Genomic DNA, 17,500 nt, shown 5'->3' with positions numbered 1-17,500 from the left:
GTAGTAGTAGTAGTAGTAGTAGTAGTAGTAGTAGTATTGTTATTCCTCCAACCCTTCCTACTCCTCTTCCTCCTCCTCACCATCATCATCCTCATCCTCATCCCCCTCCTTTTCCTTAATCATCTACTATTATTATCATCATTACTATTATCATTTTTTCTGCTCCTCCTCCTCCTCCTCCTCCACCTGCGCCAAAAAGTGCAGGTGAGGTTCGAAATACCTATTGACTCTCTCATTACACTCCCTGATTCACGATTCTGCTCATTCGTTTTTTTTCGTCCGGCGTTACCGAAATGTTATTAAAAAACGTTATTGAAAAGGTTATCGGAAATGTCGAACACCGAGATTCCGAAAGGCGAGCTGCGGAAAAGTGTGGAAAAATGAAGAAGCGAAAAAATATACATAAAATGTTGGAGAGAGAGAGAGAGAGAGAGAGAGAGAGAGAGAGAGAGAGAGAGAGAGAGACAGACAGACAGACAGACAGACAGACAGACACACACACACACACACACACACACACACACACACACACACACGAAAAAAAAGGTAAAAAGATATAAGGAAATTGAAAAGACAGACAAACAGATAGACAGACAGACAGATAGATAGATAGATAGACAGACAGACAGACAGACAGACACAGACATTAAAAAATCAGTGTTTGTTTTCGATGCGAACAGAAAAGTTTCATTATACACCAAAATTTGCATAAAGTATGAAGAGTACGGTATGTGTGTGTGTGTGTGTGTGTGTGTGTGTGTTAGGTATCTTTGACTCCTCCTCCTCCTCCTCCCGTATTTTTTTCTCCTCCTCCTACTTCCTTTATTTTCCTTTCTTCTTATCTAATTCGACGTTTATTTATCGATTATTTTTTTCTGACAAACACCTCTTCTCTTTCCATTTCACTTTCTGCATACCTTCCTCCTTCCCTTCTTCACCTCCTCCTCCTTCTCTTTCATTTCCTCTCCCTCTTCCCTCCTCTTCCTCTTCTTCCTCTTCCTCTTCCTCCTCCTCCTCCTCCTCCTCCTCCTCCTTTCTTCCCCTGGCCGCCACTCTGAATGCATAATGAGCGTGTGAATGGCTGTGTATAATAGAATATCACACATTGTCATTATAATTCCCTGTTATTAGAGAGTTAATGAGCGCTATACAGAGCGGCGACACTATATCAGGAGTGACAAAGCCGCTGACGAATGGCTCAGGGAAAGAGAGCAGAAGTGAGTAAGGAAACTGTGACATATAAAGGTGAGTTATTATTGGGGACGGTGATGGGAGAATTAAAAGAGGTGATGATGAACAGGTCAATGCGGGCCCACGTACATTGGCACTCGTGGTCATATATACCTTGAATCGCCGCAAATCTTAATTAAACCTTCGAGCCATGGGAAAGATATATTTTTCCTGACCATCAGGCACCGTGTTCGGACATTTGGCACCAAATAGTAACCTATAATCCGGAATCCCGAGATAGAAAAAGAACAGTTCATTATAAAAGGTATCGCTTTGACAGTTGTCCGGGTGGCAGCGTGTGGCCAGTACCGTCTATGAAACAATCACTCCGTCAAGCACTTCAAGACGTATTGCTCACTCCTGACCCCGCACTCCCCGCCTCCTCCCCGCCCCGCAGGCTTTGGGCCAGGCGCCGCGGCGACAACTGCTCCCTGAGCCTCGCCAGGTCCTGCTCCACGCGGCTCAGGCCGGGCCGGCGCCGCGGGTCCCACGCCGAGCACTGGTCCGCCAGCCTCCTGAGGGGCGCCGCCACAAAGTCCTGCCGGCAACCTGACACCGACAGCACCTCCTTCAGCAGGAAGCCGAGGCTGTACACGTCCCCCGAGGGCCACACCGGCTGCCTCACCCTCACCTCTGGGGCCATCCAGCCAAACTCAAACTCGGAATCCTCGGCGTCGTCCTCGTAGCGGTAGTCGTAAGTCTCGTCCGCCGAGGCCTCAACGCTGGAGCAGCTGGCCTCCGAGGTGGCCATGACGGGCCGCCGCCGGGCCGCCCGCGCCTTCCTAGTGCTCTCAGCGATGAATTCCCCGGCGACCTGCCCGGCGCGGCACGCCCAGCCCAGGTCAATGATGTGGAACACGGGCCGCTGCACGCCGCCCGTGAACGTGATGTTGTTAATCTTGACGTCGTTGTGCACGATGCCCCGGGCGTGGATCTCCCCCAGGCGGCGGCACACGCTGGCCAGGGACTCCAGCAGGCCGCCCACATGGCACTTGAGGACAAACTCGTCGTAGGTTCGGCCGACAAACTCCAGCACCATCGCGGCCGGGTTCGGGCACACGGCCAGCACTCTGGGCACGCCGCCCGCGCCGTCCAGCTCCATCGCGAGGCGAGCTTCCTTCAGCAGCAGGTCACGCCCCGCGGGGTCGTGCAGCTCCTTCAGGACGGCCGCCCCTCCTGCGAACGTCACGCGCCTGACGGAGGCAAAGCCGCCGCGGTCCAGGAGGCGCCCGGCGCGCAACGCACGAACCTGGCGCGGCGTGAGGACGGGCACGCGGCGGAGCAATAACGACGAGTCGCCGGAGTGGTCGGTCAAGGCATCATTTTCTGTTTTCTCTTGTGAGTTCTTTGTTTCACTTTTCTCATGTAAATCCTTTATATCTGTGGTGTTCTCTTTCAGGTCTTCGTGTTCTGTTTTCTTGTCCTCAAATACTGTAATCTTTGTCAACGGCTTTTCTGTATCCTTTCTTCCCTTCAGTTTTTCCCTTTTTTCCTTTGATGGTGGCTCGTTCTTCTCAATTTTTGATGATGCCTGACCGTTATGGCCGTTATCTTCCTTTTCTTTCTTCTCTGTAACTTCTGTAAGCTTTCCGTCTTCCTTCTCCTGCTTGTGTTTGTCGTAACTATTACCTCGACTTTTTATCTCTCCGTGGCGGTGTGAACGGCCGCGGCGGTGCAGCAGCCACGCCAGGGCACCCACGAGGCCTGCCGCAAGGGGCAATACGCACACCAGGGACACGTGCGCAGCGTTCCCGCGACGCAGCAGCAGCCTCACGCACGCCTTGTACTCCTGGAGGCGGGCGACGAGCACCGAGTCGCCCACAAGCGGCACGAGTCTGAGGGCGAGTGATGGCGCCGCGCAGGCCGCGCTGTGGGGCGCCAGGAGCTCCGGCCTGAGGGGCCCAAGCCACGGCACGCAGCCCAGGTCGTTGAAGAGTCTCACGGCCACGGAGTCCGTCACCTCCTCGGCCAGTGCCTGGACGACAGCCACCTCGGCGGCCATCAGCTGCGCCGCCGGGCTGAGCAGCTGGGCGCTGAACCACGCCGTCAGCAGCGAGGAGGCGACGGCGAGGAGAGCGATCTTGTACATCGCACATCCATTAATCGAGCTTCCTATTTTTAGTTACCACTTGAAGTCCGGCATTATTAAAAAAAAGGCGGGGCGTGAGCCATCTTCCCGTCAGCAGGAGCTTGGTCACTCAAACAAGCCTATTAAAAATAGGCCCGTGCGAGGACTGAGTATTTCGCTCTTTGTTTCCTTATGCCATTTGTATTTTAGGATATCTATTATTTGGTCCTGAGCTTTTATTTGTTACAAGTGATTGGGGCGCATTCAAAACTCCATCGGCAGTTATTACGGAGTTGGGCGGCGTATGAGCGGGGTTACAACAACAAAATTGCTCTCGTTAGTGCTGGGGCAATGGCCGCCGATTGGGGATAGAACACAGAGGAAAAACAATAATTCAACATGTTCTCACTTCAACACATGGTAAAACTGTAACCTTGCCACCTATTTATTACCTATACATGCTCCCTGCCTATCAGTGCTTCAGAGAGAATCTTAGAAATAGATGAAGCCTTGTGTGTGTGCGTCTCCCTTAGCAGCGGCGTAACGACGACTCCGTAAGTGTGAGAGATCAAACCCCAAGATCCGGGAATCGTGGCTTTGAACTCTGAGACGTATTAAAAAAAACTGAGAGAGAGAGAGAGAGAGAGAGAGAGAGAGAGAGAGAGAGAGAGAGAGAGAGAGAAAAGAGGAAAATCACCCTGAGGCACTGAGGAAGGTCACCGGAGAGGGAAGATTGAAGAGGGAAGTCGAAAGAGGAGGAGGAGGAGGAGGAGGAGGAGGAGGAGGAGATAGCAAAGACTTTGAGGTGAGGCGTCAGGTGAAATATCGAGGAGGAAAGGGAAATGCCTGTAGGTGAAGAGAGAGAGAGAGAGAGAGAGAGAGAGAGAGAGAGAGAGAGAGAGAGAGAGAGAGAGAGTTGAGGTGTTTTATGTTTCGGGGAGGAGGAGGAGGAGGAGGAGGAGGAGGAGGAGGAGACAGAATGAAGGCCTCAGCTGTTTTATTTCCTCTTGTACCTGTATGCTAGGATGACATGGAAGAGAAGAGGAAGAGGAGATAAGAAGAGGAGGAGGAGGAGGAGGAGGAGGAGGAGGAAGAGAAGGAAGGGAAAGAAGAGGAGGAGATAGAAGAAGAGGAGGAGGAGGAGGAGAATGACACCATAAAGTCATATGTGAAATTAAAGGGTTGAAATGCTTTTTTTGGGGGGGGGTGAGGGGGGAAGGGGTTAAAGAAGGGGAGGGGAAAGGGTTATGATGTAAAGAGGATCTGATGCTTTAAGTAATGACCTGTTATTAGTGTTAGAGGAGGAGGAGGAGGAGGAGGAGGAGGAGGAGGAGCAAGGGAAGGGAAAGGAGGCAGAGACTGATTGAGGTCAAGATGGTGAAGGAAAAAAGAAGAAAACAAAGAAGAGGAAGACGAAGAAGAAGAAGAAGAAGAAGAAGAAGAAGAAGAAGAAGAAGATGATGATGATGATGATGATGATGATGATGATGATGATGATGATGAAGAAGAAGAAGAAGAAAAAAAAAAGAAGAAGGAGAAGAAGAAGAAGAAGAAGAAGAAGAAGAAGAAGAAGAAGAAGTAAAGTGATAATAAAGGGAAAAAAATAATAAAACGGAGAAAAAGTAGATGGAAGAGGAGGAGGTGGAGGAGGAGGAGGTGGAGGAGGAGGAGGTGGAGGAGGAGGAGGAGGAGAAGGAGGAGAAGGAGGCCAATGGAATGGAAAGAAGGAAGAAGATAAGAAAAACGAGACAATTTCTTTTACAAGCATAAATAAAAAACGTAAAATAATAATTACAAGTGAAAAATTGGAGCGCAAGAAAAATAATCAACGTAATTTTCTTTCTTATTACAACCCTTCTTCATCTCTTCCTCCTCCTCCTCCTCCTCCTCCTCCTCTATATTCACATACAAGTCTCCAAATACTCGAAAGGATCAGTAACGTCCATCATCACGCTGTTATTTATATATTTATTTATTCATTTTTGAGACTCTCTCTCTCTCTCTCTCTCTCTCTCTCTCTCTCTCTCTGAAGGTTATTTTGTTGCGTAAGATATATTTTCACATTAAAGGAAGCAGCTCAAGGACATAACAACAAAAAAAGCCCGCTAATCACTGCCAGTAGAGGAGTTTAAGAGAGTGGCCGAAAGAGAGGTCAATTTCGGGAAGTGAGATCTCTTGATACTCTCCACTTATAAACGGTCAAGTGATGTGAAAGTCCAAGTAAGTGTCCTAAAGTCTGTTCACTTAAGTTCGACCCAAGCTGAGTGCTGATTGGCTACTGCTATGGCTTGCAAGTTTTCTTTAACCTCTGTTTGTGTTTATCTCACGAAGCACTTTCCGCTAATCTGCACTGTGCTTACGAACACGCTTAGGTTTATGTTGTCAGCTTGGGTCAGACTTAAGTGAACAGACTATAGTAAGTTCTTTGATATGTTCCGTAGGTCACTAGAGGACTTATACGTGTTTATCAAAGCGCCAGAGCAGGCCGCCTCGTGACCTTCCTTCTGGTGACTCTTCTTCCAGTTCTCAATGTTCCCTCCTTCTCCTTTTCCTCCTCCTCCTTCTTGCTTATGGTGCTAATGAGCCTTTTCTAACGTGTTCTTTTCGTTTTACTTCCCCAAAATTTAACTTGAATCTCCCTAAACAACATCCTTCTTCTTTTTCTCCTTACCCTATTCCTCCTCCTCCTCCTCCTCCTCCTCCTCCTCCTCCTCCTCCTCCTCCTCCTCCTCCTCCTCCTCCTCCTCCATTTTAAATCTCCATGAGGTCAGTTTCTTAAGAGTAAATACGTCCTCTTCGAGCATTCCTCCTTTCTCTTTTCTTTCTTCTTCTTTTCTCTTTCTTTTTCTTCTCCTTCTTCTTCTTTTTGTCTTCTTCTTTTCGTCTTCTTCTTCTTCTTCTTCTTCTTCTTCTTCTTCTTCTTCTTCTTCTTCTTCTTCTTCTTCTCCTTCTTCTTCTTCTTCTTCTTCTTCTTCTTCTTCTTCTTCCTCTTCTTCTTCTTCTTCTTCTTCTTCTTCTTCTTCTTCTTCTTCTTCTTCTTCTTCTGTTTCTACTTCTTTTCGACCCCTACTACTTCTTCGTCTTATTCTTCATTCTTTTCATTTCCTTCTTCCTCTTAGTCAAACTCTTCATGCTGGAAAACAGACGAGGGAAGACTGCGGGAGAATTCTGTACAGGTGTGTAAGTACCTGGACAAGTTTAATGCCGTCAATCAATCCAGCTTCTATATATTTTTTAGCTCCAAACAAACCCGATGACTAGAAACAAAAGTCCGTCGATTCGTCAAGCTTTTCACTCACTGTTCTTTCATGTTTTCAGTAGGTTTTCTGTTGCCTGTTCTTCCTCTATGTTGTCTCCTTTCGCCACTCCTGTTCATTACTTTTGCAGGAGCAGCGCCAAGTGATTTTTCTTATTTATTTATTGCCCTTAACCTTTTTCCTTAGCTTCTAAAAACATGTTTACTGCTCTTCCACCTAATGCTTCCTATCTTCTTCCTCACTCTTCTTATCCTCCTTTTTTTTATTTAAGCAGCTCGACACTTTATAATGCTATCTATGGCAGTGTACATATTTCTTACAAAAAAGTACAATACCTCACATACTGTATTACACAACAATATACGGGTCTCCTTTTCTTCCCTCTTTCCCTATAAATACATACCTCTTATATATGCAAAAATCATCTTCGTTCTCACTCTTCTGAACGCAAGACGAAGGTCAGTTCCAGCTTCGTGATTACAAGGACATCGAGTTGCTCAAGAGAGTGAGTGCAGCGACGCGCCACAAGTATCACAGCTCCTTCCTCAACACTGCTTCAAGAGTCCAAATACACCTTTTTCTAATACAGAGAATCCGACCTCAACATCTTCGCCAACTCTCCTCCTCCTCCTCCTCCTCCTCATCATCATCATCATCATCATCCTCATCCTCTTTTTCTACATCAGAAGATCTTCATCCCCCGCGTTCTTATATCCTCCTCCTCCTCCTCCTCCTCCTCCTCCTCTTCCTCCTCCTCTTTTTTTCCTATCCTTGGAAATCTTCACCTCTTACGTCCTCATCTCCATCTCCTTCTCTCCCTCCTCCTCCTCCTCCTCCACCTTCTTTATTTTCTACGGCTGGAAGTCTTCATCTCTTACGTCCTCACCTCCATCACCTCCTCCTCCTCCTCCTCCTCCTCCTCCTCCTCCTCCTCGGGAAACAACCTGTGACCCAACAAACAGTCCTGGACGGGTCATTAACACGCTCAAGGCAATTATGTCTAAATCACCCCATTAAGGCGCCCACCCATCATGCCGCGGGAGAGAGAGAGAGAGAGAGAGAGAGAGAGAGAGAGAGAGAGAGAGGTGAAGAAGGTTAGGGATCCCTCTCAAGGCCATAACTTCTCTCTCTCTCTCTCTCTCTCTCTCCCGCCTTGACCTTACCGTCTTTTCCCTTCATCCGTAATAATCTTCCTCCTCCTTCTTCTTCCTTTCCTCCTCCTCCTCCTCCTCCTCCTTTTACTCCTTTCTTTATCCTCTCTCGTGAACCACAAAGGTCAAGGACGGTTGTTCTTGTTGTTGCTGTTGTTGTTGTTGTGCCGTATAGTAGTAGTAGTAGTAGTAGTAGTAGTAGAAGTAGTAGTAGCAATAGTAGTAATAGTAGTAGTGGCAGCAGCAGTAGTAGTTGTAGTAGTAGTAGTAGTAAAACAGTAGGGCCAAAAAACACCAAAAAATAAACACACAAAAAAATAAATAATAAAACAGAAAAGAAGGCACATAAAATAAAACACATAAAACACTAACAACAACAACAACAACAACAACAACAACAACAACAACAACAACAACAACAACAACGAATAAAACTAAACCAATAACGCAATAAATAAAATAAAAACTTAAAACCTGAGTCATGAAATCGCTGTACTGAAAACTTTGTCAGTCAAACTTTCTCTACGAATTTTGTTTATTGCTGTCACCTGTGTGTGTGTGTGTGTGTGTGTGTGTGTGTGTGTGTGTGTGTGTGTGTGTCTCTCTCTCTCTCTCTCTCTCTCTCTCTCTCTCTCTCTCTCTCTCTCTCTCTCTCTCTCTCTCTAACACGTCAAAGAGGAAGAAAAAAAAAAGCACAAATTGATAACAAGAATTCCTCGTCTTATCAACACTTCCTCACGTCGAGAGAGAGAGAGAGAGAGAGAGAGAGAGAGAGAGAGAGAGAGAGAGAGAGAGAGAGAGAAATAAAATGTTGGCATCTTGTCATGGGCTTGTCCTGAGGGCGCTTCGGGTCTCCTATCAGCGCGAGGAGGGAGAGAGAGAGGGAGGTAAAGAGAGGGGAAGAGGGGGAGAGAGAGAGAGAGGGAAGGGAGGGAGAGAGGGGAGGCATATCACGGGCCTGGGAGGGACATAGGAAAGACGAGAAAGGACGAGAGAGAGAGAGAGAGAGAGAGAGAGAGAGAGAGAGAGAGAGAGAGAGAACGAGGACTGATAAGATTGTTCTTGCAAAGTTTTTTTTCACCTGTGTCGCCCTAGTATCTCTCTCTCTCTCTCTCTCTCTCTCTCTCTCTCTCTCTCTCTCTCTCTCTCTCTCTCTCTCTCTACTTCTTGTTTTATTATTAATCATCTATTTTGAATTCTTCCTTTTCGTTGAAGAGGGAACGAAAATAAAAGGAAAAAAGAAAACAAGGAGAGAGGGGGAAGAAGAGAGGAAGAAGAGGAGGAATGAAGAAGAAGAAAGGAGGAAGAAGAGGAAAAGGAAAGGAAGAAGAGGAGAATTAAAAAAGAGGAAAGGAAGTGAAGAGGGAAAAGGAGAAGGAAAAAAGGAAGGGGGAGAAGAGGGAAGGAAGAAGAGGAGGAAGAACAAAAGGAGACATAATACTATAAGGTTAAATGACAAGAGAGAGAGAGAGAGAGAGAGAGAGAGAGAGAGAGAGAGAGAGAGAGAGAGAGAGAGAGAGAGAGAGAGAGAGAGAGAGAGAGAGAGAGAGAGAGAGAGAGAGAGAGAGAGAGAGAAAATAAGAACATAAGAACATAAGAACGCAGGAGTCTGCAAGAGGCCGGTAGGCCTGTACGAGGCAGCTCCTTTGACCCTAAGCTCCCGTGTATCTAACCCCACCTAATATCGCTGTCCATGAATTTATCTAGTCTATTTTTGAATGTGATAATTGTATTGGCACTCACCACATGACTGCTAAGCCTATTCCACTCATCCACCACCCTGTTAGTAAACCAATTTTTGCCTATGTCCCTGTTGAATCTGAATTTATCCAGTTTAAACCCGTTACTTCGTGTCCTACCCGGTTCTCTTACCAACAAAACCTTATGAATGTCTCCCTTATTAAAGCCCTTCATCCATTTATAAACCTCGATCATGTCTCCACGCACCCTTCGCCTTTCTAGAGAATGCAAGTTTAACTGTTTGAGTCTTTCCTCGTATGGCAAGTTTCTCAGCCCCTGAATCATCTTAGTCATCCTCCTCTGCACCGATTCTAACATTTTGATATCCATTCTATAGTAGGGTGACCAGAACTGAAGAGAGAGTATCTAAGCCTTCCTTACCCAAGCTTAAGAACACAAGTCTAAAAGCTCAATGTTCTGAAAATGCCTGTAAACCTCTTTTTTTCCTCCTCCTTCTCATCGTCCTTCTTTCTCTCCCTTTCTTCTCTTTTTTGTCCTTTCTCCTCCATTTCATTCTGCATATTTCCGTTTTCATACCTGCTTCATTTTGCTCTTTTCTACTTTCTTCTCTCACATACTCCTCCTCCTCCTCCTCCTCCTCCTCCTCCTCCTCCTCCTCCTCCTCCTCCTTCTCCACTTTGTCCTATCCATTTCATATATTAATGTTTTTATCTGGTGTTAAAATAATCGTAGGGAATTTTTTCGTTATTTACCATTATACTTTTCATTTCACACACAAATTTAAAATAACAGCAATACTACTACTACTTCTACTACCACTACTACTACTACTACTACTACTACTACTTCTATTACTAACAATATTTGAACACTTACGTCCTTCTTTCTCTCGATTGAGCTGTCTTCTTCACTGTAAAGAAAAAAAATATATAACGATAATAATAATAATAATAATAATAATAATAATAATAATAATAATAATAATAATAATAATAATAATAATAATAATAATATTAAAAATAATAATAATAATAATAATAATAATAATAATAATAATAATAATAATAATAATAATAATAATAATAATAATAATAATAATAATAATAATAATAATAATAATAACAACACTTCAAATCACACACTACCACGAAAGGTTATTTTGCTAACACACACACACACACACACACACACACACACACACACACACACACACACACACACACACATAATATCTTTGGAAATTCGTTGAAGTAAATATTTTTTTTATATTGCGTTTAAACTTTCTTCTTCTATCTGTATTTTCATCTTCAGAATACTACATTGTGAGACTGTGATAGCACGTGTTACGGAAGAAGAGGAGGAGGAGGAGGAGGAGGAGGAGGAGGAGAATAAAAAGAAAAAGAAAAAGAAAATGAGGAACAAGAACAAGAACAAAAAGAAAATGAACAAAAAAAAAGAAGTTAAAGAGAGAAGAAAACACTTACGAATTACTGAATAAGATAATGAAGACTCTCTCTCTCTCTCTCTCTCTCTCTCTCTCTCTCTCTCTCTCTCTCTCTCTCTCTCTCTCTCTCTCTCTCTCTCTCTCTCTCTCTCTAATCTACCTGCTGGTGTTCGCACTAACGAGGCCGAGAGGAACAGGTAAGGCTCACGGGCGTCACCTTGATTGTGATGAGGACGAGATCTCAGGTAAGTGCAGGTATGCACTCTCTCTCTCTCTCTCTCTCTCTCTCTCTCTCTCTCTCTCTCTCTCTCTCTCCTTTTTCTTTTATTATTCATCCCTAAATCTTCTTTTTTTATCCTTCATTTTGTTATTCTTGTTGTTGTTGAAGTAGTAGTAGTAGTAGTAGTAGTAGGTGGAGGAGGAGGAGGAAGTGAATATCTTTTTTTTTTCAACAAATGTCCCGCAACACAATCCTAACAAGCCATAACAAAAAAAAGACTTATGAAACATTACAAGCCCAAGCAACCAATACGAAAGCAAAACCTTGTACTAACAATAACAGGAAGCATACGCCATGAAGCGCATCGCTTCACTCACCCGCCGACTCTACCCCAGACGGTCAACCAGGGCAAGCTCCACGGAGATGACTTTCCCATTCTAAGCCTTTTCAAGGATCGATCAACTTGAACAGGCCATGAGTTACGTGGACGTCCCCTTGGTCTCATCCACTCAGGGTTGTCCAGTACAGAAACAACCCGCAGGATCGACGTCCAGGAGGCGCGCCAGGTGCCCAAATAGTTAGTTCAAATAGCGTTCATGACCTAAGCTGGTAACAGACATCGATTCAGTTTCACGGAGTAGTCGCTGGTTCGACACGAAGTCGTTCCAGCGATGCCCCATGACCCTGCGAAGGTACTTGGTACCGAAGGCATCGACACGCCTCTCCAAGTCACTATTCGGTGTCCATGTCTCACAGTCATACAGTAGGACGGGGAGCACACGCGACTAAAAGGTTCGAATCTTTGTCCGCCTGCAGAGATATGAGCACCTTACAAGTAAAAATTATAAAATTACACTGTTGAAACTTATACCAAACAATAAAAAATAGTTCTATATATAAACCAGAACCCAACAGAAACCAACAACACTAAGCCCCTCTGTATCCTTAAGACCCCGAGAGGCACTGAGGCGTTACCCTTTGTCTCGCAGGGCCAAGGCGACCATAGTGCCATTGTTCCTTAAGGCGCTGTGTATAATGGCGTTTCAATGTCCTTCCTCCTCTGTACCGGGACGCATTAATAGACCTGCTTATATATTCGACCCCCGTAGCGTGTGACGAGGGGGGGGGGAGGGGGGGGGCAGTGAGAGAGAGAGAGAGAGAGAGAGAGAGAGAGAGAGAGAGAGAGAGAGAGAGAGAGAGAGAGAGAGAGAGAGAGAGAGAGAGAGAGAGAGAGAGAGAGAGAGAGAGAGATGAACAATAAAAAAAGTAAAAAGAGGAATAAAAGGAAGAGAGAAAAGAAAGGAAGAGAGAGAAAAGACATGAACAGTAAAAATAGGTAAGGAGGAAAAGTAGACCGTTGAGAGTCAGGAAAGAGAAAGAATAAAAACAGAGAGTGAGAAAAGACAAAGTAGAAGAGAGGGAAGAGAGAGAAGAAGAGAAGATAGGAGAAAGAGAAAAAGGGAGAATGGGGTGAAAAACAAAAATGAAAATAAAGACAATGAAAGAAAAGAGAATAAGTAACTTTTTCGTTTTTCATTTGTTTTATTGTTTTTTAGTTTGCTTGGAGTTAATAAAAGAAAAAGAAGTAAAAAGACATCAGAAGAAAAAGAAGAAAACTGGAGAAAAAAAGAGAAGGGATATAGGAAGAGGAGGAGGAGCAAGAAGAGGAGGAGAATGAGGAGGAGGAGGAGGAGGAGGGGGAGGACGAGGACGAGGACGAGGAGAAAAAGAAGGAAATGAACAAAAAAACAAAAGGAAAAAGAAGAACAGAAATGAAGAAAAAGAAAAAGACGCATCAGAAAAAGAGAAAGAAAATTAAGAAAACAAATAGTAAAAAATATGTTAAAAAAGAAAAGAAGAAAATTGGGAGAAAGAGAAAGGATAAAGGAGGAGAAGAACCAGAAAGAGGAGGAGGAGGAGGAGGTGAAAACATACAGACGAGGTGAATAATAAAAAAAAAAAAAAATATCAACAGAAACAAATAAAGAAAAAAATATATCAATCAACAACAAAAAAAGAACTTCAAAACAATAAAACAAACAAATAAACAAACAAAACAACAACAAAATCCCATATGCAAGACCACCACACACACACACACACACGCACACACACACACACGCACACACACACACATACACACACACACACACACACACACGTCACCTACCACCCAAAATAACAAACTTAATAATCAGAAAATAATGATGACACGGACGGAGCTGACGACCGCCTACTGAGAGAGAGAGAGAGAGAGAGAGAGAGAGAGAGAGAGAGAGAGAGAGAGAGAGAGAGAGAGAGAGACAGAACGCTACCATCACCACCACTATCATCACCACCACCACCACTATCAACACCACCACCACCGCCACCAGCACTTCGCCTGTTCCTCCTCCTACCCTACCACCCTCCGCCTCCAGCCTCTTCAGTTCGTGGCTGGACACCGGCGGAGGAGGATCGACGCCCCGGCCCCTCCGTGCGCTCGGCCATGTGAGGTTCAACGGTGTGGCGCTGCGACTGGCAAACCAAAGGAAGGAAGCGACGTACGACACCCCGCTTCGAAACCCCTTAAGATCCTATGGTATTGCGGTATCCTAAGCCGTTTTGACGTTGGGTATATAGAAAAGGATATGGAATTTGATCGGTTTGTGTAGTGTTTCGAGTATCATGTCAAGGAAGGAAGCGACTTAGGACAACCCTACCTCGAAACCCTTAAAATAGTATGCCCTTGCGGTATCCTAAGCCGTTCTGACGTAGGATATTTAGAAAAGGATAAGGAATTTGATCGTTTTTGAAGAATCAGTTGAGTGACGCTTAGAGTATCAAATCAAAGGAAGGAAGCGACGTTGGACACCCCCAGATCCTTTTGTATCCTGGTATCCTTGGCAGTCAAAACATAGGATACTCGAATATATATTATATAAAAAAGGATATAGTTTGAGGAATTCGATCACTTTTTTAATCTATCGGACTCGAAGAAGGATATTTGAGGAGTCTTTGAGCGACGTCTAGGATATCGGGGACGGTGGTGGAAGGATCCCTGAGCCCTTTGTAGGATCTGAAGTCATTCTCGCGGAAGGCGCTGACGGTGTAAGAAGCGACGAGAGCGTGAAGAAAGGAGACGGAGGATAATAAGATGAAGAATATTGTGTTGGAGGAAAGAGGAAAAGGGAATATTGAAGACTTTGCAGTGATGAAATGATGGAGCAGAAAGGAACTAAGGGATAATTTTGGACATTACCGTGATAGTTAAAGGGACGGAAGAAAACTATACACAGAGAAGGAAGAAATAGAGAAGTTAAGTAAGAGAACAGCAGCAAACGATTGAATAACTAAAGGAATAAGAGAAAACTTTACACAGAGAGAAACAAAGGAGAATAAAAAAACACTTGAAAACTATAAAGTAACTAAAGGAACAAAAGAAAACTATACGGAGAGAGGAAGAGAGAGAGGAATAAGAGAACGCTTGCAAACGATAAAATAATCAAAAGAACAGAAGGAAAATATACACTGGGAAAAAGATAAAGGAAAATAATAACAAAATAGACTTGCAAACGATAAAATAAGCAAAAAAACGGAAGAAAACTATACGAAGGAAGGAGAGAAAAAAATGAGGGAATAAAAAAACAATTGAAAGCGATATTGAAGGAACAGAAGAATATGGAATAGAGGGACAATTGCAAATTAAAAAAAAACTATAAAAAAATCAGTTATAAAAGTAAAAAGAAATACACAGCAAAACCTCATTCATATTTAAGTAGCAAGAGCCAGGAAAGAATTTTAAAAACGCTGAGTTGATTTAATATTGAAGAAGCAACAAGAAGAGTTATACAGATATCTAAGAATGCTATAGTGATTTGATATTTATGAAGGAAGGAGTTTCAGAACCAACAGGGACAGAAAGCTTGGAACGCTGAGGTGATTTGATATTTTAGAGGAACAAGAAAGAAAGTTTTTTTAAGAATGTTTCGGTGATTTGATATTTTAGAGGAACAAGAAAGAAAGTTTTTTTTAAGAATGTTTCGGTGATTTGATATTTTAGAGGAACAAGAAGGAAAGATTTCTAGGGACGCTGAGGTGATTTAAAATTTTAGAGGAACAAGAAAGAAAGATTTTTAAGAATGTTTCGGTGATTTGATATTTTAGAGGAAAAAGAAGGAAAGATTTCTAGGGACGCTGAGTTGATTTAAAATTTTAGAGGAACAAGAAAGAAAGATTTTTAAGAATGTTTCGGTGATTTGATATTTTAGAGGAACAAGAAGGAAAGATTTCTAGGAACGCTGAGGTGATTTGATATCTAAGAAGAAACAAGAAGGAAAAATAAATAGGAACGCTTCAGTGATAGGTATTTAATGAAGACGAATAAGGAAAGATATCCAAAAACGCTTCAGTGATTTTATATTCAAGAAGAAACAAGAAGGAAAAAATATATATTAACGCTTCAGTGATAGATGTTGCAGGAAGAAGAACAAGGACAGAAATCTACTAACGCTTCAGTGATTTGATATTTAAAAAGAAGCAAGAAGGAAAAAAATATATATACGCGTCAGTGATAGATGTTGAAGGAAGAAGAATAAGGACATATATCTACTAACACCTCAGTGATTTGATATTTAAGAAAGAACAAGAACAATTAAAGCTATCCAAGAACGGTTCAGTGATAGAATTAAAGTAAGAAGAACAAGGAAAGACATTAGAACGCTTCAGTGATCTGACATTTAGCGAGCAAGAACCAGAAAAGAACAAGGAAAGAAAGACATTTGAGAACGCTAAGTGATTTGACATTCAAAAAGGAACAAGAACAATTAGAGATACCGAAGACCACTGCGCTCATAACTCATAGAAACAATACAGGAATGAGACAGAGAGAGAACACTACCACTGTGATTACTAATGGAACAATACAGGAATGATACAGAGAGAAAGCGCTACCACTGTGACTACTAATGGAACAATACACAAATGAGACAGAGAGTGGTACAGCGGTGACGATTAGAGAAACACAATTAAGCTAAAGCACATTAAGACAAGCACTGTGGAGGAGGGTTTTCAGGGAGGCGATAAGAAGTTAAGAACACTAAAGGGGAACTGGATGAGTGTTGTGGAAGGAAAGGGAACGAGGTGAAGGAAAGCAACGAGATAGCGGAAAATAATAAAACCGAAGAACCCGAAGAAGTTAACGAAAGAATGGAATAAGTGACTAGAGAGTGACTTGAGAGGAATTATATGACAGTGAAATCGAAAGAGAAAAAGCGGAAGATGGAATAGTAACAAGTGAGTGAAAATATGGGAAGAAATCAATTGCAATGACAAATATATAAAAAAAATAGAAAAAAATAGACCACGTTAAGATAAACAGAAACTCAAAGGACATTCAGAAAAAAGAAACGTATAGGAAACATAAAAACAAACAGCAAACAACTAAGAAAAAATCGTATATATAAAAACAAACAAAAAAACTTATTAAGAAAAGAAACTGAATAAAGAGAGAAAAAAAAAAGCATATTATGAAAAAAAATGACCGAGTAAAAACAAAACAAATAAAACACAAATAAAACAAACAAAGCACCTTAAGAAAACACATAAACAACAAAAACACCACATGAAAAAAAAAGTTTGAACCAACGCACGACAACCATGAATATTACGACCACGAATGCGACAGGTCTCCAACACGATCATGACCACCACCACCAACAACAACACCAACAAAAACAACAACAAGAACAGCTATAATCAAGACAAAGGAAGGCAAGAGCGTGAGAGCCATGCGTGGGAGAGGAGAAGAGTGATGAGTGAAGAGCAGCGTGCCCGAAGAATGGAGACAAACGACGATAGGAGAGAAATAATGGACCAGAAACTTTAACACTTCGGCGCCGACCAAACCCACAGAGGAAGTTACGGTAAGTCATGTGCGAGATTTTATGGCGAGAAATTTTGCCTTGACTTTACTGCACTTGCCACACTAGTAGATAAATAATTAAATAAAATAATCAAATCAATACATACATAAATAAATTCTTTGATACATAACCCATAAGGAAGTTACGGTAAGTCATGTACGAGATTTTAATGCTCAAAATTTTGCCTCAACATCCCTTCTCTTGCCACACTAGTAGATAAATAATTAAATTAAATAATCAAATCAATACATACATAAATAAATTAGTAAATACATTAATATAATACATAACCCATAAGGAAGTTACGGTAAGTCATGTGCGAGATTTTATGGCGAGAAATTTTGCCTCAACTTCCCTTCTCTCTCCACAGTAAAAGATAAACAAGTAAGTAAATAAAGAGAAATACAACTAAAAAAGAGAGAAATTTAGAGAAGTCATAAGTGAGATTTTATAGCTGATAATTTTGCCTCAACTTTCCTTCTCTTCCAACAGTACTAAATGATTAAAAAAGTAAATAAATACATAA

The 17,500-nt window shown here is 42.7% G+C and overlaps 2 protein-coding genes across 5 annotated transcripts in view; one reads left to right on the top strand and one right to left on the bottom strand.

Annotated features, from left to right (window-relative positions):
• The window catches only part of LOC127000163 (uncharacterized), a 171,576-nt gene that overhangs the window by 104,904 nt on the left and 49,172 nt on the right, over positions 1-17,500 (bottom strand). Inside the window, exon 2 of the mRNA XM_050863555.1 lies at positions 10,284-10,317. The gene's annotated coding sequence lies outside the window, so the exon portion shown is untranslated. The remainder of the gene's footprint in view (positions 1-10,283; positions 10,318-17,500) is intronic.
• The window catches only part of LOC127000203 (uncharacterized), a 28,503-nt gene continuing 24,499 nt past the window's right edge, over positions 13,497-17,500 (top strand). For 2 of the 4 annotated variants that reach the window (XM_050863616.1, XM_050863619.1), the window contains exons 1-2: positions 13,497-15,022; positions 15,077-16,974. The gene's annotated coding sequence lies outside the window, so the exon portion shown is untranslated. The remainder of the gene's footprint in view (positions 15,023-15,076; positions 16,975-17,500) is intronic. The other 2 variants (XM_050863617.1, XM_050863618.1) reach the window with 2 other exon arrangements.

Source organism: Eriocheir sinensis, chromosome 18 (genome assembly GCF_024679095.1).
Source record: "Eriocheir sinensis breed Jianghai 21 chromosome 18, ASM2467909v1, whole genome shotgun sequence".
Classification (NCBI taxonomy): domain Eukaryota; kingdom Metazoa; phylum Arthropoda; class Malacostraca; order Decapoda; family Varunidae; genus Eriocheir; species Eriocheir sinensis.
Note: the sequence above shows the minus strand (reverse complement) of the source record. Positions and strands in the feature narration are given on the sequence as shown.